Raw genomic sequence first — 24,341 nt, 5'->3', positions numbered from 1 at the left:
TGTGTGTGTGTATAGTTCTTCTATTTGGAACACTCTACTTGAGATAATCTGATTTCTATTCAGAATACGAGTTTTCTTTGTTAGTCTTCACAAGTTAATCATGCATGATTTTCCATTTTAAGACTTAAATATTCTCTCAAATAGTTTTACACTAGTCATAAATGTTTATTTTTGAGACACTTTAACAGTTTTATTTCTTTATTTATAGTGAACTCAATTCATGTCATGCTTTAGGCCAGCATCAGTTCCTGTTTTAACATTCTGCCTTTGGTATTATTTTCTATTTTCTGATAGGTGTTCCTTTGTTTTGACCTTCAACACTAACCACAAGGATTGGTTTTCTTATAAGTCCACTCTTTTAGTAACATGGGTTTAGGTTTTTTATTAATAGTAGCAGTAGTATTTATTTTTAATTGAAAAAAGTACTACAAATACATACTAAGGTAAATATTCAAGCATAGGCTGCTCAATGTCTTTTTCTCATCAGATGTTCACCTTTAGCAGCAGTATCAAAATGTTTTAATGTGCATCTTTCTAGATAAACATTCTGTCATTGGATTTCAGACTATGTAGTCACAATTTATGGGACATAGGGAAGACCTTGAATTGTAACCTGTGGACATAATATTTCAGAATCACTTGCCTTAATTTCTGTAATCTCAAAAAGCTCTGACAGTTCGTAATCCAAACTCTGAGGTTTGGCTCTAAGGCCACTTGGCCTCAACTAATATAGGCTATTTACAGTCAATTTTTATTTCTCACAGTTTGAAAAAAAAATTATATATATATATATATATGCATTGCTGTTAAATATTAATGTTCTTAACTACAGAGTGCTACACCAGGTTTTATTGGGGTATGATGAAATATAAGGTTATGAACCAAGTTCACTTTTAAAATTCAAAAACCCTAGATTCTGAAACATTTCTGTGGCACTACTGTTCAGTAAAATGTATTTTGTTGTTGTTGTTAATATATGAGTTTATACGTTAGAAATAGAAGTTAAAGCCAGGTAACATACAGTTAAGGTGCAAGTAGTAGGTTTACTCACCAGCTGCTATTCTCCCATGTGTGGCCTGCAATACAGGTGATTCAGATTGTAGATTTAAAAGTGGTATATGTCTTGGACCTTCCCAGGACTAACACATGATGGAATGATTATTAAGTATTTTAAGACAGTGGTTCCCAAACTAAATTTGAGCTGCAAATTAATGTCTCACTGGGATACTGATTCCTGGCTCCCTTACACATGCCCTAGACATTTGATTAATTTGTAAGGAATGTGACCTTGGCATAGGGATTTTTTTTAAAAAAGCTCACCAGGTGATTGTAACATAGAACAACTATTGAGAACTATTATTCTAAGGTAAGTAAAAAGAGGAATCCAAGATTTAAGTTATAAGAACACTTCATATATGAAAACAGGCTGAGGGGAAAACAAAAATGAATACAGTGTAACAAATGAAATTATTCAGAATGCATGTTTCATATTCTTAAACATTTTGTCTGAATATTTGAGATTATTGACCTAATCAAAGACTTTTAAAAATCACAGTTCTATTTGAATATAATTCTGTTCTAATATTATTTTTATTGTTATTAGAATAACTTAAAGCAGAATTAGATATCTCCTAGGGCTACATAAAAGTAAATAAATATAATTGTGATGATTAGAAATTTTAATAAATATTTTAAGTTTCAATTTTAAATATCTATATAATTTAATTAGGTGGCTTAAAACAGTGTCATTAAAAAAAATAGGATGCTTACTCATTTGCTTGAGATTTTCTTGTATAAACAATTTGGAAAATAAAAATTTGAACTCAGAATAATGAATAAATAAACACACAAGCAAACAGATACACAAAATTTCCAGAGAGATTAGTGAACAAGATGTGCCAGACCTATTTGACAAAGATGATTGTCTGCAAGTATGACAAGATTCAATGAAGCAAGAACAAGTGGAAATTCTGTTTGAAAGGTGGTATTGTGTTTTCGAGGGATAGACTATGTATTTACAAAAGCCATTGATGATGCAGAGTGGTAAGACTTATGAGCTCAGTACATAATAAGTATAAGTGGGAGTGAATCACACATTGTTCACTGTAATGAACTCAATGAAATTATAATTCAGGTGCAGATAACAAAAATTTTTAACTTCAATTCTTTAGAAAGATATTAATCTTTTACTACTGTGTATATACTTGAGAATGCATTTAAATCCTTGCGTATTATTAAATACACAGGTTTTTTTTTTTCTTAAATACTTAATTCCTTGGGAGTAGAAGGAGGTTAGTTTTTAAATTATTATTTGTGATAAAATTCTGAAATATCTGATGAAAGGAGTCATTAGATCCCAAGATGCTAGAAAAATGCCTAGTTAATAGGGAAAAGCCACTAACTTCTGTTGAATGAATGACTGAATATGTTGTATTATAGCAAAGTGAAGTAAAGGTGAAATGAGGTAGAAATCATTTTGATTGAAACTGAATTGAAAAAGGTGGTCAAAAGTATCTTATTGCCTGAAAAACTAGTATGCTGTAACTTCTATTCCTTATTACAAACTAGTCATACCCAGTTATTACATGACCTTTTTTTGAAAGCCCTACAAATCTCTACTTGGCCAAAAGTCTTTTATAATTGTAATAACAACCTAATTAGAAATACGTTAATTCCCAAAGCAGTCTATAACTCTTCAAGGTCAGTAGATATACTTGGTTCCTGGTGGACAACCAAATTGTCATGAGATAAAGGAAAATGTAATTGTATTTCTTCCTGAGATTATTAGAATCAGATCTCCATATATAAATTCTTAGATATGGTTTCTCAAAGGTCAGTTTGTGTAGTTTTCAAATATTTAAGTAAGACATCTATGTTGGGGAATCTTTGCAACACAACACGTTTCATAGTCAGCTGACCTTTGGACAATGTGGGTATTGGTTACTGTAATGCCTCTGTAGCTGAAAATCGTCAATATAACTTTTGACACTCCCAAAAGTTAACTACTGATACCTTACTGTTGACTGGAAACTTTACCAATAATATTGACAGTCAATTAACACGTATTTTGTGTTTTATGTGTAGTATATGCTATATTCTTATACTAAAGTAATCTAGAGAAAATAAAATGTTATTAAAATCATTAAAAGGGGAAAGTAAATTTGCAGTATTGTGTACTACGTTTATCATTACAGAAAGTTTATGTCATCAGTTTACAAGGTGAATCATCCAGTTAGTACCTGTATCAGTATTGTCTTATATGATACAAAACACCATAATAGGTGTTACATATATAACTAACACTAGACATCAAAAATGAAAAGATACTGTGAATAATTCATATTGATTTATAATTATGATGATTTATGGGTGATGATGATGAAGGCAATAATATAATTGCTTTGTATTAGCCTAGTGTAACTGATAAAATTGTTTCACAGTAGCCTTGCCTTTACACTAATGAATGAATTGTTATAAAATTTTTATAGCATATAGTATTACTGTCATATTTATAATATACTATTGGAAACATTTTTGTAAATCACGCTGATACATAGTTTCAGCTCATATATAGCTGATACAAGATATGTTGATACATAGTTTCTCCAGCTATATGAGAGAGAGTGAGTCATACTATATACATTACTATATAGTAATGTAACTCTTTGAAAGCAAAGTTATAGAACACTATGTGAAAAATATCACTCACCTTGTGCTTGTCTTGGACACAAAACATAATTGAACACTTAAGCAATGATGATGGCACAAGAACTTACACAGTACTTGCCATAAAAAGATAAAGATAGTGCTAAGGTGTGTCTGACTCTTGCGATCCCATGAAGTGTAGCCTGCCAGGCTCCTCTGTCCATGGGATTCTCCAAGCAAGAATACTGGAGTGGGTTGCGATTTCCTTCTCCAGGGGAACTTCCTGATCCAGGAATTGAACCCAGGTCTCCCGCATTGCAGGCAGATGCTTTACCTACTGAGCTATGTGGGATATTTTCCATTGGAGACACACACATATACAACAGATACATTTATTAAGTGTATGGCATGGTGATTATTTGCTGTTCCTTAAGTGGAAGTGAATCATCATAAAAGTCTTTTTCCTCATTATCTTTACATTGACTACGCTGAGGAAGAGGAGAGTTTGGTCTTGCTGTTTCAGAGATGGCAGATGTGGAAGAGGTGGAACAGTAGGCAGGAAAACAGGCATATTCAGTGTAATTTTATGCAAATACATAATAATTTCTGTCTGAATTTTGCTTTTTCATCTGTATAAAAATGCTTCTATATAATACCAAACCTTCTTCCACCATTCACTTTAGTTTCAGTGCTCTATATTAAAAGGGTCCTTGTTATTAAAGAAGTTAAAAGTAGTATTTGAGTAAGATTGTCTAATGTTATTTGTTTTCTGGAATTGTTTATTCTATGTGTTCTTCCTCATTGTACAGTACTGGTTTGGAAGCACTCATCTCTGTCAAGTCATCTTCTCATAATTCCTTTGGTGTAGTGTCTGTTAGCTCTTGATTTCTCCAAGATTCGTATCTTAAAACGCTTCACCACACCCCACCTTTTATGCCATATTCATAGTCTCTTTCATGATTCCTTTGATAGGCTCTCTCCTAAGTCCTCTGAAGTGATGGAAAACATCTAGGCAAAATTTATCTCCAGTGGGAATTTATTATTTCAGGTCTGATAGCTTTCATGACTTTTTCTGTAGCAACAATGGCAACTTCAGTGGTGAAGTTCTTTCAGACTTTCATGATGTTCTATCTTCTATAGTACAGAGACAATCCTTTCCATCAATTACTGTGTATCATGAGGCCCTTATGTGAACATTTTATTCAATCATCAGGCACAGTAAAGGACAGAAACGGTTAAGGACCTAACAGGAGCAGAAGACATTAAGAAGAGGTGGCAAGAATGCTCAGAAGAACTATACAAAAAAGTTCTTAATGATCCAGATAATCGCAATGATGTGGTCACTCACTTGGAACCAGACATGTTGGAGTGTGAGGTCAAGTGGGAAATAATTACTTAGGAAATAATTATATGCACAAAGCTAGTAGAGGTGACAGAATTCCTCCTGAGCTATTTAAAAATCCTGAGAGCTACACTCAGTATGTCAGCAAAGTTTGAAAACTCAGCTGTAAGAACTGGAAAAGGTCAGTTTTCATTCCAGTCCCAAAGAAGGGCAATGCCAAACAATGTTCAAACTACCATACATTTGTGCTCATTCCACATGCTAGTAAGGTAATGCTCAAAATCCTTCAACCTAGGCTTCAGCAGTATGTGAACTTCCAAATGTACAAGCTGGGTTTTGAAGTGGCAGAGGAACCAGAGATCAGATTGCCAATATCCATTGAATCATAGAGAAAGCAAAGGAATTCCAGAAAAACTTGTTTCATTGACTACATGAAAACCTTAGACTGTGTGGATCATAACAAATTGTGGAAATTTCTTCAAGAGATGGGAGTACTAGACCACCTTACCTGCCTCCTGAGAAGCCTATATTCAAGTCAAGAAGCAACAGTTAGAACCAGACATGGAACAACTGACTGGTTCAAAATTGGGAAAGGAGTACAACAGCACTATATATTGTCACCCTACTCATTTAACTTGTGTGCAGAGTGTGTGTTTGCATGCTGAGTCACTTCAGTGGTGTCTGACTCTGTGCAACCCTGTCACTTTAATCCACCAGGCTTATCTGTCCATGGGATTCTCCTGGCAGTACTGGAATAGGTTGCCATTTTCTACTCCAGAGCATCTTCCCAACCCAGTGATCAAACCTGAGTCTCTTACATCTACCTGCATTGGCAGGCAAGTTCTTTACCACTAGTGCCACCTGGGAAGCCCCTATATGCAGAATACATTATGTGAAATGCCAGGCTGGATGAATCACAAATTGGAATCAAGGTTGCTGGGAGAAATATCAATTTCAACCTCAAATATGCAGATGATGCCACTCCAATGACAGTAGTTGAAAAGGAACTATAGAATTTGATATGGGTCAAAAAGGAGAGTGAAAAAGGTGGCTTGAAACTCAACATTGAAAGACTAAGAAGACCATGGCATCCAGTCTCATCACTTTATGGCCAATAGAAGGGGAAAAAGTGGAAATAGTGATAGATTTTATTTTCTTGGGATCCAAAATCACTGGACAGTGACTGCAGCCATGAAATTAAAAGACCCTTCTCCTTGGAAGGAAAGCTTATGACAAATCTCGACCACATATTAAAAAGCTGAGACATCACTTTGCCAACAAAGGTACATACAGTCAAAGCTATGGTTTTTCCAGTAGTCATGTATGGATGTGAGAGTTGGACTGTAAAGAAGGCTGAACACCGAAGAATTGATGCTTTTGAATTGTGCTTTTGGAGAAGATTCTTGAGAGTCCCTCGGACTGCAGAGAGTCAATCCTAAAGGAAATAAACCCTGAATATTCATTGGAAATACTGATGCTGAAGCTTCAATACTCATCTGATGTGAAGAGCCAACTCGCTGGAAAAGACCCTGGTGCTCAGAAAGATTGAGGGCAAAAGGAGAAGAGGGTGGCAGAGGATGAGATAGTTAGATAGTGTCACAGAATCAATGGAAATTAATTTCAGCAGACTCCAGGCGATAGTGAAAGATAGGTGAGCCTGGCATGCTGTAGACAATGGGGCTGGAAAGAGTTGCATACGACTTAGGAACTGAACAACAACGACTGTGACTTCCTCATCTAAAGACCGAATTAGAGATGTTTTATTTCAGAACAGTTTGATTACTTTGACACCTTCAGTGTTGAATTCATAGAGTTCTGGGTAATCAGGGGTATTGTTCATTATGAAAAGAATTTTAAAAGTCAGTCTCTTACTGGCAAGGTACTTCCTAACTTCAGTGACAAAGCATAAATGGAATCAGTCCAGAAAAAGGGTTCTCATTGTCCATGCATTCTTACTGTACAACCAAAAGTCTGGTAGCCAGTGTTTATCTTTTCTACTTCAAGGCTGAGGAGTTTGTAGTTTTTTAGTTAAGAGGAGTCTTGATCATAAACCTGACTTTTGTGTGTACAAAAAGTAGAGTTAACCTATGCCTTCATGTTTTATGGCCTGGTGCTCACTTCTCTTCCTTACTAATGATATTCTTTATGATAATTTTTTTCCTGAAAAAATTTTTTTTTCACAAAAGGGCACTTTCATCTGCATTAAAAACTTGTTCAGGCAGACTTACATACCACTGAGCATGTACAGTTGTAAATAAACTTTGTCTCTTCTCCACTCAGTCTGTTGGCTGTCAGTTAATCTTCAGGCCCTCTCTACCAGATCCAAGCTAGAAGGGAAAGAAGTTTTTCCTTTCAGAAGTTTTGTTGACTAGGACAGGATGGTTGGAACTTTCTGCTCAGTCCAGAGACAGTAGCTGCAACTGAGATCACTAGTCCAGCAAAGATGAGCTACTCTCCTGCCATTGAGATATGTAGGAACACACCCAGCCGTGAACAGCGAGGTATCTGTTATGCTGGAGAGCAGTTTCTAGCACTGTTGACACTAAGCAAGGGTCTGTGGCTCTTGCTAGTTCCTGCAGGTGCCCCATCCTTAGCTGGCCAGGAAAGAAAACAATATGGCAGAGTAGAAGAACTTAAGTTCACTTCCTCCCATAAGAATATCAAAATCACAACTAACTTCTGTACAGCCATAAATAAAAAAGATTGAAACCTTCTGAAAAGGTACTCTACATCCAAAGACAAGAAATCATGAGGTGATAGGTGGAGCACATTTGTGATATAATCAAATCCCATACATCTGGAGTGACCCAGAAACTGGAAAATAATTCCATCACAGAAATTTTCCTATGGGAGTGAGAGCTCTGAGCCTCACATTAAGCTCCCTAGCCTGTAGGTCTGGCATCAGGAGGAAGAGCCTACAGAGCATTTATTTGGCTTCTAACTCTAGCAACTTTTGATCACAGGAGCTCTATAGGACTGGGGAAAACAGAGACTCCAGACTTGGATGATGCATGTGAGGTTGTGTGAGCACCAGGACTCAGAGGGAAAGCAGTGACTTCATAGGAGCCTGGGCTGGAACTAATCCTGCTCTTGGAAGGCTTCCTGGGAGGGAGAATGGGGCTGTGGTTCTCTATTGGGTCATAAAAGTTGGCAGTGAACATATCCATAAGAAATTATCTGAGGGTTGACATCTTGCTTGGGACATTAGCACAAAGACCTGGCACCACCCAATAGCCTGTAGGTTCCAGTCCTGGAATACCTCAGACCAAGTAAGCAACAGGACTGGAACACAGTCCCACCTGTCAATAAAGAGGCTGCCTAAAGACTTCCTGATCCCACAGCCACCTCTTGGCACACATTTTGACAAAGCCCTGCCCACCAGAGAGCCAAGATCCAATTTTACGCACCATTCCCTCCCATCAGGAAGGTTCCACAAGCCTCTAGACCAGCCTCACTCACCAGGGAGCAGACAACTGAAGCAAAAAACATACAGTCTTACACCCTGTGGAGCTGAGTCCACAAATAGGTCAGAACTTAAAATGGGAACAGCTGGTACCTGATCATTGCGTTATGAGAGGGAATTGTACTGCTAGAACACCTAGGACATACTCAACAGAGGGTTTCTTTTTCAAAGTCAAGAATAATAACTTTACACATATATAAAATAAAAATAGAACTTTAGACAAAATGAAATGACAGAAGAACATGTTCCAGATAAAGGAACAAAATTAAGTCCCAAAACAACTAAATGATGTGGAGATAGGTAACTATATGAGAAAGAGTGCAGAGTAATGATGCAAACATTTAGGAAGAGATGCAAACATGAAGGATGCAAACATTTAGGAAGAGAATGGATACACAGAGCAATAAGTTAAAAGAAGTTTTTAACAAGGATTAGAAAAATTAGAATGCAGTATCTGAGGACTTCCTGGTGGTCCACTGGTGAAGAATCCTCCTGCCAGTGAATGGTACATGGGTTTGATCCCTGATCCAGGAAGATCCCACTTGAAGTAGGACAGCTCAGCCCGTTTCACAGCTACCAAGCCAGTGTGCTGCAGCTACTGAAGCCCATGCATCCTAGAGACCATGCTTTGCAACGAGAAGCTACCACTGCAATGAGAAGCCTGCACACTGAAACCAGAAAGTAGCCCCTACTTGCCATAACTAGAGAAAGCCTGTACATAGCATTGAAGACCCAGTACAGCCAAAAATCAAACAAAGAAAAAATTTAGAAAGAGAATACAAAAACTGAAATGAAACATACAGTGGAAGGAACCATTAAATAAAGCAGAAGACCAAATAAGTGTACTGGTAGACAGAGTAGTGCATAACACCATTGTGGTTTAGAATAAAGGAAAAAGAATGGAAAGAAACAGTGGTATTTTTTTTTCCTTTTTTAGTTGAAGGATAATTGCTTTATAGAATTTTCTTGTTTTCTGTCAAACTTCAAAATAAATCAGCCATAGGTATACATATATCCCCTCTTTTGAACCTTCCTCCCATCTCCCTCCCCATCTCATCCCTCTAGGTTGATACAGAGCCCCTGTTTGAGTTTCCTGAGCCATACAGCAAATTCCTATTGGCTGTCTGTTTTACATATTTTAATGTAAGTTTCCATGTACTCTTTCCATACATCTCACCCTCTCCTCCCCTCTCCCCATGTCCGTAAATAAATTCTCTATGTCTGTTTCTCCAGTGCTGCCCTGTAAATAAATTCTTCAGTACCATTTTCCTAGATTCCATATATGTGCATTAGACTATGATATTTATCTTTCTGACTTACTTCACTCTGTATAATAGGCTCTAGGTCCATCCACCTCATCAGAACTAACTCAAATGTGTTCCTTTTTATGGCTGAGTAATATCCATAGTATATATGTACCACAAGTTCTTTATCCATTCATCTCTTGATGGACATCTAGGTTGCTTCCATGTTCTAGCTATTTTTTAAGTATATTCATTCATTCATTGCTGCAATGAACTGTAGGATACATGTGCCTTTTCAATTTTGGTTTCCTCAGGGTAGATGCCCAGGAGTGGGATTGCTGGGTCATATGGTGGTTTTATTCCTAGTTTCTTAAGGAATCTCCATACCGTCTTCCATATTGGCTGTATCAGTTTACATTCCCAGCAACAGTGCAAGACCGTTCCCTTTTCTCCACACCCTCTCCAGCATTTATTGTTTGTAGACTTTTTGATGATAGCCATTCTGAACTGGTGTGAGCTGAAAATCTCATTGTGGTTTTGATTTTCATTTCTCTAATACTGAGTGATGTTGAGCATCTTTTCATATGTTTGTTAGCCATCTGTATGTCATCTTTGGAGAAATGCCTGTTTAGAAATGCCTGTTAGATTAACTAAAAGTTAATTCCTTGAAAGATTTAAAGAATGGTAAAACTTTAACCAGACTCATCAAGAAAAAAAAAGGGAAAGGCCCAAATCAGTAAAATTAGAAATTAAAAAGAAAAGTTAAAACTGACATTACAGAAATAGAAAGGACCTTAAGAGACTACTGTAAGCAGCTGTATGCCAATAAAATGGACAATCTATAAGAAGTGGAACAATTCTTAGAAATTTACAGTCTCCTAAGCTGGAACTGGGAGAAGGCAATGGCACCCCACTCCAGTACTCATCCCTGGAAAATCCCATGGACGGAGGAGCCTGGTAGGCTGCAGTCCATGGGGTCACTAAGAGTCAGACCTGACTGAGCGACTTCACTTTCACTTTTCACTTTCATGCATTGGAGGAGAAGGCAACCCACTCCAGTGTTCTTTCCTGGAGAATCCCATGGATGGAGAAGCCTGGTAGGCTGCCGTCCATGGGGTTGCACAGAGTCGGACACGACTGAAGAGACTTAGCAGCAGTAGCAGCAGCAAGCTGGAACTAGGAAGAAATAGAAAACAAGAATAGGACAGTTATAAGTACTGAAATTCAATGTGAGACTAAAAATCTCCCAACAAACAAAAGTAACCAGATAATTTCACAGGTGAATTCTATCAGATATTTAGAAGAGAATTAAAACACCTGAGGATAGAGCATGTCCAAGGTCATTCTGTGAGGCCAACATCAGTGTGATACCACACGATATGCAAAAAAAAAAAAAAAATTATGTATATATCACAGGCCAGTTTCACTGATGCACATAGGTACAAAGTTCTTCAAGAAAATACAAGCAAATCGAATATGGTGTAAAGAGCATAAACTGTGATTAGGTCGATTTATCTCAGAAATGCAAGGACTTTCCTATATCTGCAAATCAGTAAGTGTGATACATTGCATTAGCAAGTTGGAAAATAAAAACCATATGGTCCTTAATTGATGCAGAAAAATGCTTTTGATAAAATTCAACATCCATTTATAATTTAAAAAAATTTTCCAGAAAGCAGACATAGAGCTCTATATAATAGAGGCCATATATGAACAAATGGCATAGCTGCCATCATACTTAGTTGTGAAAAGCTGAAAGGACTTCCTCTAAGACCAGTAACAAGATAAGGTTGTCTGCTCTCGCCACTGTAGGAAGTCCTAGTCAAGGTAGTAAGAGAAATAAAAAGAATCCAAATTGATAAAGAAGACATAGTACTTTTATTGTTTGCAGATGACACTGCCTGTAGAAAATCCTAAATATAGTACTAGAAATCTGCTGAAACTCATCAGTGAATTTTGTAAAGTGTATGAATTTAATACACAGAAATCTGTTGTATTTCTATACACTAACAATGGGAATTCAGAAAGTTAAAGAAAAATCCCATTTAGCATTGTATCAAAGGGAAAAAAAAATACCTAGGAGTGGGTTGCTGTCTGTGGCATCACACAGAGTCAGACATGACTGAAGTGACTTAGCAGTAGCAACAATCCTAGAAAAGGAGGTAAACTACCTATACTCCAAGCACTATAAAGTGCTGAAAGAAATTGAAGATGATACAAATAGTTGGGAAGATATACCATATTTTTGGATTGGTGGAATCAACATTGTCAAAATGACCATTCTGCTGAAGACAGTCTACAGACTGAGTACAATTCCTATCAAATTGCCAGTGGCACTTTTCACAGAAGTAGACTTTTTGCAGAATTTGTGTGGAAACACAAAAGACCACAAATAGCCAAAGCACTGTTAAGAAAGAAAACTGATGCTGGAGAAAGCAGGCACCCTGTGTTCAGACTGTATCACAAAGCTACAGTCATCAAAATGGTATGGTACTGGCACAAACAGACAGACAGAACATGATATAAACTCAGAAATAAAACCATGTACCTGTGGTCAATTAATCTATGACAAATGGTGCAGGAATACACAATGGAGAGTAGGAAATCTCTTCAGTAAGTGGTGCTGGGAAATCTAAAACCTACATATAAAAAATAAGATTAGAACTTTCTTTCATACCATGCATAAAAACAAAATGGATTAGACCAAAAATAAAGACTAGATAGTATAAAACTCCTATATGGAAACATAGAACATTATTTAACATAGGTCATTGGAATATCTTTTTGGATCCATCTCCTAGAGTTGTGGAAACAAAAACAAATTTAAAAAGGGACATAATTTAAAAAACAAAAAGATAACCTATAGGATAGGAGAATATATTTGCAAGTGATGCAACTGAAATGGGAGTAATCTCTAAAATAATACAAAGAGCTTATGCAACTCAACATCAAAAAAGCAAGCAAATAAAAAATGGGCAGAAGAGAGAGAGAAGCATACAGATTACCAACAGACACACAAAAAGATGTTCAACATTACTAGTTATTAGAGAAATGCAAATCAAAACTATAATAAGATACCACCCCATACCAGTCAGAATGACCTACATCATATTCTATAAATAAATGCTGGAGAAGGTATGGAGAAAAGGAAACCCTCCTACATTGTTGGTAGTAATGTATATTGGGACAGCCACTTTGGAGAACATAATGGAGGTTCCTTAAAATAGTAAAAATAGAGCTACCATATGATCCTGCAGTCCCTCTCCTGGGCTTGTGAAAAAAAACATATCCTGAAAAAAAAGCAAAGTTGGAAAAGATACATACACCACAATGTGCACAGTAGTGCTATTTATAACAGTCAAGACATGGAAGCTCTGTAAGTGTCCATTGACAGATGAATGGATAAAGAGTGCTGTGTGTGTATGTGTGTTTGCAGTGAAACATTACTTAGCCATTAGAAGAAAAAGAAGAATGAAATCTCACAGCAATATGGTTGGACCTAGGAGATTATCATGCTAAGTGATGTAAGTCAGACAGACAAATACCATATATCATTTATAAGTGAAATTTAATAAAAGTGATACAAATGAACTTATGTAGAAAACAAATGCACTTACAGACATAGAAAACAAATTTTTGGTTTACTAAAAGGCACAAGGGGTTTGGTTCCAAAATACACACATTACTGTATATAAAATATATAAGCAGCAAGTACCTAAGAGTTATAGCACAGGAAACTACACTATCTTGTAGTAACATATAATGGAAGAGAATGTAAAAAAAGAAATACATATACATACACATACATATGTACACACCTAAATAACTTTGATGTACGCTTGAAGCGAATACAACATTGTAAATCAACTGTATTTCAATAAAAGTTAAAAAATTTATTTTAGGCAGTTGTCCTTTCTCCTTAGTGATTGTCTTAATGAAGACTTGGAATTTGTCTGCTGCCTCTTGGTCAGCACAATTTTCTTTGCCTGTTATCTTTATGTTTGTTAAAGCAAACACTTTTTCTAAAATTATCAACAATCCTTTTCACGCTTTAAATTCTCCAGCTTTAGATGTTTCACCTTTCTTTTGCTTTATGTTTTCATATAATGATTACATTTTCTCCACTTATATTAGAAGTCATAGGTATGCCTTTCTTGAAGCAGTCCTATACCAATATAAGAGCTGCATTCAATATGAAATAAAAAGATATCATGAAAAGTGCAAGGTTTTTATGCCTGCTGGAATAGCTACAGTGATCATTTCATGAATTTCCTTTTCTTTTTAAATAGTCTTTTTGCTGGATTTCATTTATTTTGAAATGGTGGGCAGCCACAGCTGCAGACCTCAGTCTTTCATACATATCAAGCAACTTTTCCCTGCTTAAGAGAAGCACTTCCAGCATCACTAGTAGCACTTCTGTGGGTCTCATGGTATTATTGAAGGTTTTTCATGGTATTGTACTAAATATGATGTTAAATACGAAAGAACAGCAAGAGATTCCATTTTATTGTAATTATGCAGTTTACTAAAGAAACAAAGTGCTCACAGGAGATGATTAGTGTCACACAGCATATTAAGCCAGTCCTCACTAATAGCAACAGGAAGTAGCTACAAACCTATGACAGTAATACAGTATGTACTATAGTTAATTTTATGCAGTTATGTTTTAATATTGCATCTTCACATTTGTTTACATTTCTCCCAACTGCAAATGGCGCCATGTGACAGTCTGTAAGTGTTTGTGTGGGTAAGTTTTGATATATTTTAACTTTTTATAGTAGATTTATGTATATTATATGGTAGTGATAAAATAAATGATATCATTATTTTAAGCATTTATGATATTTCTATTTTTCTTAGTTTTTTGGTTGACAAGCTATGTGGTTTGCCAGTTAATTTTCAAGTTTTTGCAAATCTATAAAAAATTTTCCCAATTTATTTAAATTTGAAAAACTTTGTGTGGATTTGCATAGTTCAAACCTGTGTTGTGCACGGGTCAACTGTATTCACTTAGTGCCTTTCATTCGTATGTGTGTTATTTTGTATTGCTCTGCTCATAATTCTAAATGTTGTTTATTGTGCTCTTTATAGTGATTATGACTTATCTTCTAGATTTTTTTCTTCTCATTTCTAATCATATGTGCTTATGTGAATTCGTTGATTTAAACTTAAGTATAGTACTTTTTACTTATCCATTTGAGCAGTTATTAAACAAATGATTAAAAATATTATGAAATGTAAAAATGTTCAAATAGTACAAACTGAGAAAATGTGAAGAGATGCGAAAACATGATAGAGGAAACCTGAATTTAAAGTCTCTAAATATTTTTGATTGTATATTCTATCAGTGAAACATTTTTAATCTAAATTTCTAGTAATAAAAACTTATGAAAAGGCTAATTTTATATATGAAATTATTCTGCCCATGTCTTCCCCATACTTCTTCTCAGAAGGCTATATAGTTCTGTTCTTGTAAGGAAATTACTTAAAAAGTAGCTGCCTGTTAATTGTTGCCGACTTTCTTAATTTAACTGAACTAAGTTTATTTCCTAAATACCTAATGAATAAAAATAGGAAGTTGTTTCCTTTTATCCTTATGTCAGTAGACTGTATTTATTGTTAGTGTTTGTTAAAGCATATATTTATTTATAGAATTAAGTGCTTGTACTACTAGGTCAGTTTCTTTTTGTTTTTAATTTATTTTTAACTGAAGGATAATTGCTGGTGAGTTTCTAATGATGGAAGTCATTAGCTTGTCATCATGGCTTTAAGTTTCATAGTGGTCTAAAGGAGAGCTTGTGCAGGAAGTGTCAGTGCCGCCATGTTTCTTGTTATTCACTTGTGATTATAGATTTTTGTTTTGTGTCTGTTTTCTCCAGAAATCTTTGCATTTCCATTTTGTGAAGAGTTAAACGTAGTATAAATCATAAATCCATTGCAATGATAAGTAACTTATGAACAACCTGTGGAGAGTTTAATTTCTCGGGTCAATCCTTTAGAGCACTGAACTATTTTTGTTCTCCTAGGATAACTCAAATAGGATACCTCAAATACTATCTGTGACACAGAACAATCTGAAATATGGACCTAGTGAGGACATACCAATCTTATTCATTGTCTTAAATATTTATAGTAAATTATTTATTTGTAGATAAAAATAAAAAGTTGTATTTTGTTGCAGTGCATTGTTCAGTTTGTGTTGTCTGTATTACTTTGGAGACTACTCCAAGTTGAGGAAGGTAAACAGAATATTAAAGAAAGGAAACAAAGTTGGATATGAGAAATGCCAAAACAAAGGAATAATCGTGTAGAAAAGTAATATAGACTCAAGAAGTTGTACCCAGTTTGTAATGTGGAAAGGTTCCAGACTGGAAATAATATTATACCTATGAACCTTGAAGTATAATTATTGGAAACATGATAAAACATGTTGAAAAATAATAGTAGCAGATACAGATACCATACCTATTCTGTATCATGCACCATTGTAAGTACTTTTCATAAAAATGTAATTCTTGACATTTTCATGAGGCAGGTTTTCTTTATCTCCTTTTCACAGATGATAATATTGAGGCCAAAAGGGTAGAGACATTTCTCTGAGGTCACAAAACTAGTAAATGGCAAAGCCAGGAACTGAACCCAGATCATTTAGCTCCTAAGTTCATATTGGTAGCCACTACTGTATTCTGCCTAATATGTAACTCTAAGTGTATAATCTGAAATAGCTGGAGATGGGTACAAGTAATAGTTACACCTTCAGTCATATTATAAACTTTCTGGTGGGTTTTATTACATGTGTCTTAGGACTAACTGAATAAGTTGTAGATTTAGCTAGTATTTCTTAAAGGATCAATTATATTCTATTGATTAATATGATATCTTTAATTTAGATTGAGTTTTCTCAGACACTCTCATTATGAGAAATGCTTAAATGAGATAATCATAAACCAAAGTATGACTCAACAGTAATACTTGTATCGCTGGGAACTGGATTAACTCCCTATCTGCGTTAATCATAATCAGCTGTATATTGAGGTTATTCCTTTGTGGTAATTTCAAGCATTATATCCTTCAGTTTTAAAATATACCTACAAAATCATGATGTAATTGATGTGTGACATAAATGTGACATTTTAGGGATAACTTTCTTTTTTAACAAGTGTTAACTGTTTGATCTTTCAAACTTATTTCTATGGTATTAATGTAATTTTGTATTTGTTCAGTAATAACAATGCATGTCCAACTTTTGGATAGGTACTATAGAGATCAACAAAGTTATAGCTCTAGACGGTGAATTTATGTTCTAAATGATGAAAGAACTTTGTAAACTAATAGCAGTAATACACTGACAACTTCAATAGTTAAAAAATATAAGACCCATGAGAACCCAAAGGATGAGTTCATTATCTGAGGTGTGAATGCTTCATACATCAGATAATGATTATTTAACCATTAAAATTAGATTTCCAAAGATTAATATAAGTTCAGTCATAAAACCTGGAAGGAGCTTATAGAGAAGATGATGTTTAACCTGTAGAGGAGGAGATAGTGACATACAAAGCTGGAAAGAATGAAAATAGCCTTGTAGATTAGACTAAGGAGATTGTATTTAGTACTAATAAATAAGTCATGTCCAAAACATTGTTGTCCTCCTAAGCACATGAGACAGTGTCCTAGATAAATGCTAGAGATACAGAGATGAGTAAGGTTATAATAACATTTTTGTTGGATTGACTTGAAAAGTTGTTCTTTCCAAATATATTTTTATATTGTTTCTTAATTAGTGTACATATATTTCTATAGGCATATGAATTTACTGATAGTTCGAAAGTCTGAGGGTTTGCCAAAATTGGAAGAGTTAATTTCAGCTTAATTAGCAGAGGTCTCATAGTAAAGAGCAATTTCTCTTTTGTGCATCATGGCAGACAGCCACAAAATCTCTCCTATAAATAATTTTTATAGTTATTTTTGTTTTTAAATATACAGTATAATTTAAAAACAAAAGTTCAAGGGATACATTTAATAATAAAATATTAATGATAAAATGTAAAATAGTTTTGTTTTGTAAATATGTTTTCTCTGATCTTTCCAAAGATAAGCACTATATCCTTTTCTTTGTTCCCATGACACACAATTGTTATGCATTTTGACATTCTGAAGGAAAATTAAAATGAAGAACTCTACTGATCATTGTGATATGTAAATTCACAGATGTTAAACACAGACCGTGACATTGTGATAATTTAGATAATGACACCCCAGAATTTGGGATTTCTTCTAGTCATTTTAGGAACTCAAAGATGTTGATGTGGATAGTTTCAAACACTTTTTAATGCATCCACCTAAAGAAATTATATGTCACTCGATACATACCAAAAAATGTACTTAATGTGTAAGATATGTAAATCTCCCACCCTCAGCTTAAGAACTGAACTATTAATACTACTAAAATGCTTCTTATCAGAGGTAATCAATGTCTTGAAGTATGTAAGCATTTTTTTTTTTCTTACAAACCCATTAATCATGTACCACTCCTCATGAAATGTTTGTGAAGATACATGGATAGGAGTAAAGGCCAGATGTTTGGTAGCACTTCACTTAAATAACTGATGTCAGTGTGGAGCAGGACATATTTAAAAGGAGCAACATTGGTAGTCCCATTGCTGGTTTGACTTTATATATTTTTCTCATTTCTGTCTATGCCTAAAGAAACAAAAGTTATCAAAGTTTATGATTAAGGAAAATATTGATAGGGATCACTTAGATACGTTTATGGATGTGAGAGTTGGACTGTGAAGAAAGCTGAGCGCTGAAGAATTGATGCTTTTGAACAGGGGTGTTGGAGAAGACTCTTGAGAGACCCTTGGACTGCAAGGAGATCCACCCAGTCCATTCTAAAGGAGATCAGTCCTGGGTGTTCATTGGAAGGACTGATGCTAAAGCTGAAACTCAATACTTTGGCCACCCCACGTGAAGCGTTGACTCATTGGAAAAGACCCTGATGCTGGGAGGGATTGGGGGCAGGAGGAGAAGGGGACGACAGAGGATGAGATGGCTGGATGGCATCACCGACTCAATGCACATCTCCGGGAGTTGGTGATGGACAGGGAGGTCTGGCGTGCTGCGATTCATGGGGTCGCAAAGAGTCAGACACGACTGAGTGACGGAATTGAACTGAACCATTATTTTAGGCCCATTTTGACAGTATCATTTTTGAGGTAATTCATTTGTTCTACCAAGAAATATTTGACTATTAACCATGCCAAAAATGGAAGATACAGCACTGAATAAACCAAAATCCCAGTCTTCATTGGAATTTTCATTTCATTCAGGGGAAAAGCTAATGAATGGCTATATATTAGCCAAAAGAGTATGACAAATGATAATAAATGCTATGCAGAATAATAAATCAGAGAAGACTGAAGAAATTAGGAAGGGAAGGATTATTTTAAATAGGACGGTCAGAAAAACTGTGTAAGTATGTAACCTTAGATAAAGACTTGAAGGAGGTGATGGAGCATCCAGGCATATATCTGGGGGAAGAGAAAACAATAAGGGCAAATGGCCCCTTGATAGAAGCATAACTAGGATATTAGACAACAGGGAAGTAAAGCACACTGACTTACATACTGCACTTGATTGTTGTGTTCTCAGGACTTTTTAAATATGAAATAGTTTTTCCACATTTTTTGTTATTTACATCACATTAACTTTTAGATGACAACCTATTTGTCGTCTAAAAAAATACCTCACATTTTTATTTAATTGTTTTACCTCCATGGTATCATTTAATTTATTTCTATAGTATAGCCTCCTAAAATATAGCCTCTATTTTGTAACTGAAAGTTATGTCTAGTGACTTTGTTAAATTATATTTACATTCTCTGGAAAGATAATTTCATCCGTGATGCTGTATACTTCATATTTTGTCACAGTAGGGTAGCTCATAATGTCAGGTTGCCCACCTATTATTCTGATTGAGCACTTGTTTAGTTTAAGGTAATAACTCTTGAATCTTTTTGTGAAACTACTTTTCCCTTTTCAAGTCTCAAATTATTTTGCACTTTATTAACATTCTGCTTATGTCAACTTGCGTCTTAATGGTTTAGCATCCATTGACAGCACGTTCCAGAAATTTTGTATTTATTTTGACTGTAGATAGCAGTGTGTTGTGATGTCTAAAAATAGGATATTCTCTATCAGTCATTTATGAATTAAAGGGAGAAGGCAATGGCTCCCCACTCCAGTACTCTTGCATGGCAAATCTCATGGATGGAGGAGCCTGGTAGGCTGCAGTCCATGGGGTCACTAGGAGTCGAACACGACTGAGCGACTTCACTTTCACTTTTCACTTTCATACATTGGAGAAGGAAATGGCAACCCACCCCAGTGTTCTTGCCTGGAGAATCCCAGGGATGGGGGAGCCTGGTGGGCTGCCTTCTCTGGGGTGGCACAGTCGGACACAACTGAAGGGACTTAGCAGCAGCAGTCTCTTCTTATGGGATATACTAATTAGGTATTCTTAAAAGTGTTATGCCTTCTGCAGTAGTCAGGGAGTAAAGAATTCTTTGTTTCCTGTTGTGAGGAAACAGGTTCCGCCCAGAAACAGAAAGTCATTTTTGTCCATTACTCAGTTTACTTCAGTAGATTTTATTTCTTTAATTTTCAAATATTCATCACATCCCTCCCATTTTGTCTGTCATTATTGTTACTATATTAAACGGTCTCTCCCCTCACACTTTTGGTTTTGGATTGACTGCAGTGGAGAGTCACCTTTGCTCCATTTCCTTCACCTTTTCTTCTGTTTTTCACATTGGAACCAAAAATACATTTTTAAAGCTCATAGCTGTTGATGAACATCCTTCAGTTCAGTTCAGTTCAGTTGCTCAGTCGTGTCCGACTCTTTGTGACCCCATGGACTGCAGCGCACCAGTCCTTCCTGTCCATCACCAACTACCAGAGTTTACTCATGTCCATTGAGTCGGTGATGCCATCCAACCGTCTCATCCTCTGACATCCCCGTCTCCTCCTGCCCTCAGTCTTTCCAAGCGTCAGGGTCTTTTCAAATGAGTCAAAAAAAAAAAAAACCAACAAACAAATGAGTCACCTCTACGCATCAGGTGGCCAAAGTATTGGAGTTTCAGCCTCAGCATCAGTCCTTCCAATGAATATTCAAGACTGATTTCCTTTAGGGTGGATCTCCTTGCAGTCCAAGGGACTCTCAAGAGTCTTCTCCAACACCACAGTTCAAAAGCATCAGTTCTTCGGCACTCAGCTTTCTTTATAGTCTAACTCTCACATCCATACATCATTACTGGAAAAACCATAGCTTTGACTAGATGGACCTTTGTTGGCAAAGTAATGTTTCTGCTTTTTAATTCAGTGACCACCTGTTTTCTCCAAAGTAAAGTTTTACTTCCTTACCTTTCTTTGATCCAACCCCATCTTTCTTCTTGGTTACAGAATCCAGTTTAGATTCCAAATGTAATGCAGTTCTGTACTCCCATTGTTGCACTTTTGTTTATAGGCCTTCACTAATTGTTATTACCTAGAAAAGGTGTTGACCCTGTTTTCCCTGTCCAGTTGCTTCTGCAGAGAATTGACATTCCTTTCTAAGTACTATATACCCTTGTCAAGTTCCTATTATTATATTTAATTCTTTTACAGTTTTTTTAATGTGTTCATCTTATCAATTAAATTAGTTTCTTTAGGGGACTGAAGAAATGGGGAGAAGTTGATAAAAGAGTTTAAATTTCCACTTACAAGATGAATAAGTTCTAACGATTTAATGTACAGCAATAGTATATGTTGCAAAGTTAAAACTTGCTAAGAGAAAAGATCTTAAATCTTATGTCACACATATAAAAAGTAATGGGATGGAGGTGTTACCTAATTGAGTGGTGATAAGCTTTGCAATATATATGTATTAAATCAACATGCTGTATAACTTAAACTTACACAGTGTCATATATCAATTATATCTCAATAAAGCTGTAAAAAATATATAGAGTAGAAATTCTTCTAATAATATCCTTGTTCTGCTTATCTTTGTATGCCTGATGACCTCGTATAGTGCCAGAGCTTATTTGTTGCTTAATAAATGGTATGAATAGATAAATGAGTGGGTGGATGGATAGTTTCTCCAAACAGTTGTTTGCAGATCATTGATTTAAGCAATAGTGGTACATATCCTCCGGCAAAGTCTGTTGAAATTAGGTAACCAAAAGCCACGTTTTACCAAAGAGGTAACTTTTTTTTATAACATTGTCCATCAGCTGGGTTAAAAATCAAATCTCTTGAATTTATTCTTAGAAAGTGTTTTATCTCTTTAAATATTTGTAATTTGTGACCACAATGCGTTCCCAAATACCAAAGTCTTAAGAATTAGGCAGTTAGCCTTCCACCTCTGCTAGCTGCATGAGTTCTGCCTTGCAGTGGACCTCTTATCTTTTAAGATTCTTATTTTAATCACAGTTAGAAGCTCACAATCTTCTAGTTCTCATTGTTGACTCTTGTCTATGAAGGTTGGCACCCTTACCTACCACACCCATCAGTGTTCCCAGAACTTCCAAAATAGGCGTTTCCATTAGTTTTTTGTCTTTCTGTTTGGCAACAAAAACAATTTTTCTCCTTTGGAAGAGTATTCACTAGACAGCCTTTCTGTCCTCCAAGGCTACTGGTGTAAACCAGGTGAAGCTCCATTGTAGAATAGAGAATACATGGATTTTACAAACACAGAACCAGAGAAGACTTGTAGCTGTGTGATCTGGGACAGGTTCTTTAGAACTTATTTTTCTCATCTTTATATGTACTATAGGATGCTTTTTTTCTACTCTTCTAGCTATAGTAGGTTTTTGCTGTGCCATGATGGTGAATCCATTTACTGACCCTCCCCAACAAGATTAAGGTTTCTGGCTTTTATGGGAGAAAGGTCTAGAGAAGTGAGCTGTACGTCTTACCTTTCCCATAGCAGTTGAGGATCATCCTCTGTAGGCCTGCATCAAAATAGGTTCTGTCTTTTCTGCTGTCTCAGGCTTTTATTACCTGGTTGAAACCTGTGGTCAACTGATAAAAAGAGATTTGGAGTGAGTGTGAATTCCTTGTAATTCCGCGCTGACAAGTTGGCCCACACTTGGTCTTTGACATTTGTTAGCATTTTGCCTGATTTCTTCTTAACTCTTTTTGTCACAGAACCTTTTCTTCTGGGTTCTGCCACAGGTGGTAGAGTTTGTGTGGCTCATCTTTTCTTGGAAAGCTTGTTCTTTGGAGTTCAAGTTACTTCAGCTCAAGATGGGATTAAGAAAAACTATAATTTTTTTTGTTGTTGATTAAGCTATTTTCATTGTTTGTAGCATTTTGTATTCTAAGCAGAAGCTAAACCCTGTTGTTACTCTTTGACTTTACTTTTAGTGTTGTGTTTTTTTAATGCAAAAAATTACTTTTATGTTGATTGAATTTGTTGGTTCTTTTTTTAAATTTGTTGATTCTTTATGACTTCTGACTTTTTAAATATTTTTGAAAAAAAGACCCACTCTGAGAATATTCTCCCATATTTTCTTCTATTTCTCTCTTTGTTGAGTATTTTTATTTCATTGGAAATTTAATTTGGTATAAGGTACAGTGATATCTAATGTTTTTCTAATGAAAAGCCACTTGTATTGTACCAAAATTATTTATTGAATTATCTTTCCCCACTGCTCATAATTCTTCTGTAACAGAAATGAATTTGTTTGTAACAGAAAATCTGATTAGTAGTGACTCAAATTCACAGGAGTTTGTCTCACACAAAATAAATCTGCAAGTAGACAAAGCATGGTTAGTACTACACCTTAACAGATTAAAAACCTATACTTTATCCATCTTTCTCTCTAGGAATCCTTATCCATGTTCCCTCATGGTTACAAAATGGCTGTTGAATATCAGTACCAAATCCAGTGAAAAAGGAAAGGGCAAAGGTTGAAGAGGTCATAGTAACCTCCTTTGTCCATTTTAAAAGATTTTTTTCCACAAGTCCCATCTAGGGTATTATTTTCTAGGCTACTAGTGTAACTTCTGTCAGTGACCATCCTTTCCTTCAGTTCATCAATTGAGTTTCTAAAGAAATAAAGTATTTTGGATATATGCAACCTCATGTTAATTGCAGTATTATTTACAATAGCCAAATATGGAAACAACCTAAGTGTCCATCAATGGATGAGTGTGTAAAGAAAGTGTGGTAGGTACACACACACACAAGAAATAGTATTCAGTAGTTAAAAAAAGGAAATCTTGGAATTTGTGACAACATGGGTGGTCCTTGAGGTCATTACACTAAGTGAAATAAGTCAGATAAGGAGAGATACCATATGATCCCACTTATATGTGAAATCAAAACAATAGCAACATAGAAGAACACTGAGCTCATAGATACAGAGAACATGTTAGTGTTTCTCAATGTGGAGCAATGTGCAAAATGGGTGAAGGGGGTCGAAAGATATAAATTTTCCAGTAATGAAATAAGTCCTGGGGATGTAAAGCATGGTGACTATAGTTGTTACTACTTTATTGCATATTGAAAAGTTGCTAAAAGAATAGACCTTAATAGTTCTTAACACAAGAAAATAAAAAGTTTTGTAACTGTTCATGGTAACAGATATTCAGTACAGTT

At 35.5% G+C, this 24,341-nt stretch overlaps 1 protein-coding gene across 3 annotated transcripts in view; it reads left to right on the top strand.

Moving 5' to 3' along the window:
* The window catches only part of STAG1 (STAG1 cohesin complex component), a 496,597-nt gene that overhangs the window by 283,281 nt on the left and 188,975 nt on the right, over window positions 1-24,341 (top strand). The window lies entirely within an intron of this gene.

The sequence above is a fragment of the Bos grunniens genome, chromosome 1, assembly GCF_055505025.1.
Source record: "Bos grunniens cultivar Pamir isolate PY7600 chromosome 1, Bosgru_T2T1.0, whole genome shotgun sequence".
Taxonomy (NCBI): Eukaryota; Metazoa; Chordata; class Mammalia; order Artiodactyla; family Bovidae; genus Bos; species Bos grunniens.
Note: the sequence above shows the minus strand (reverse complement) of the source record. Positions and strands in the feature narration are given on the sequence as shown.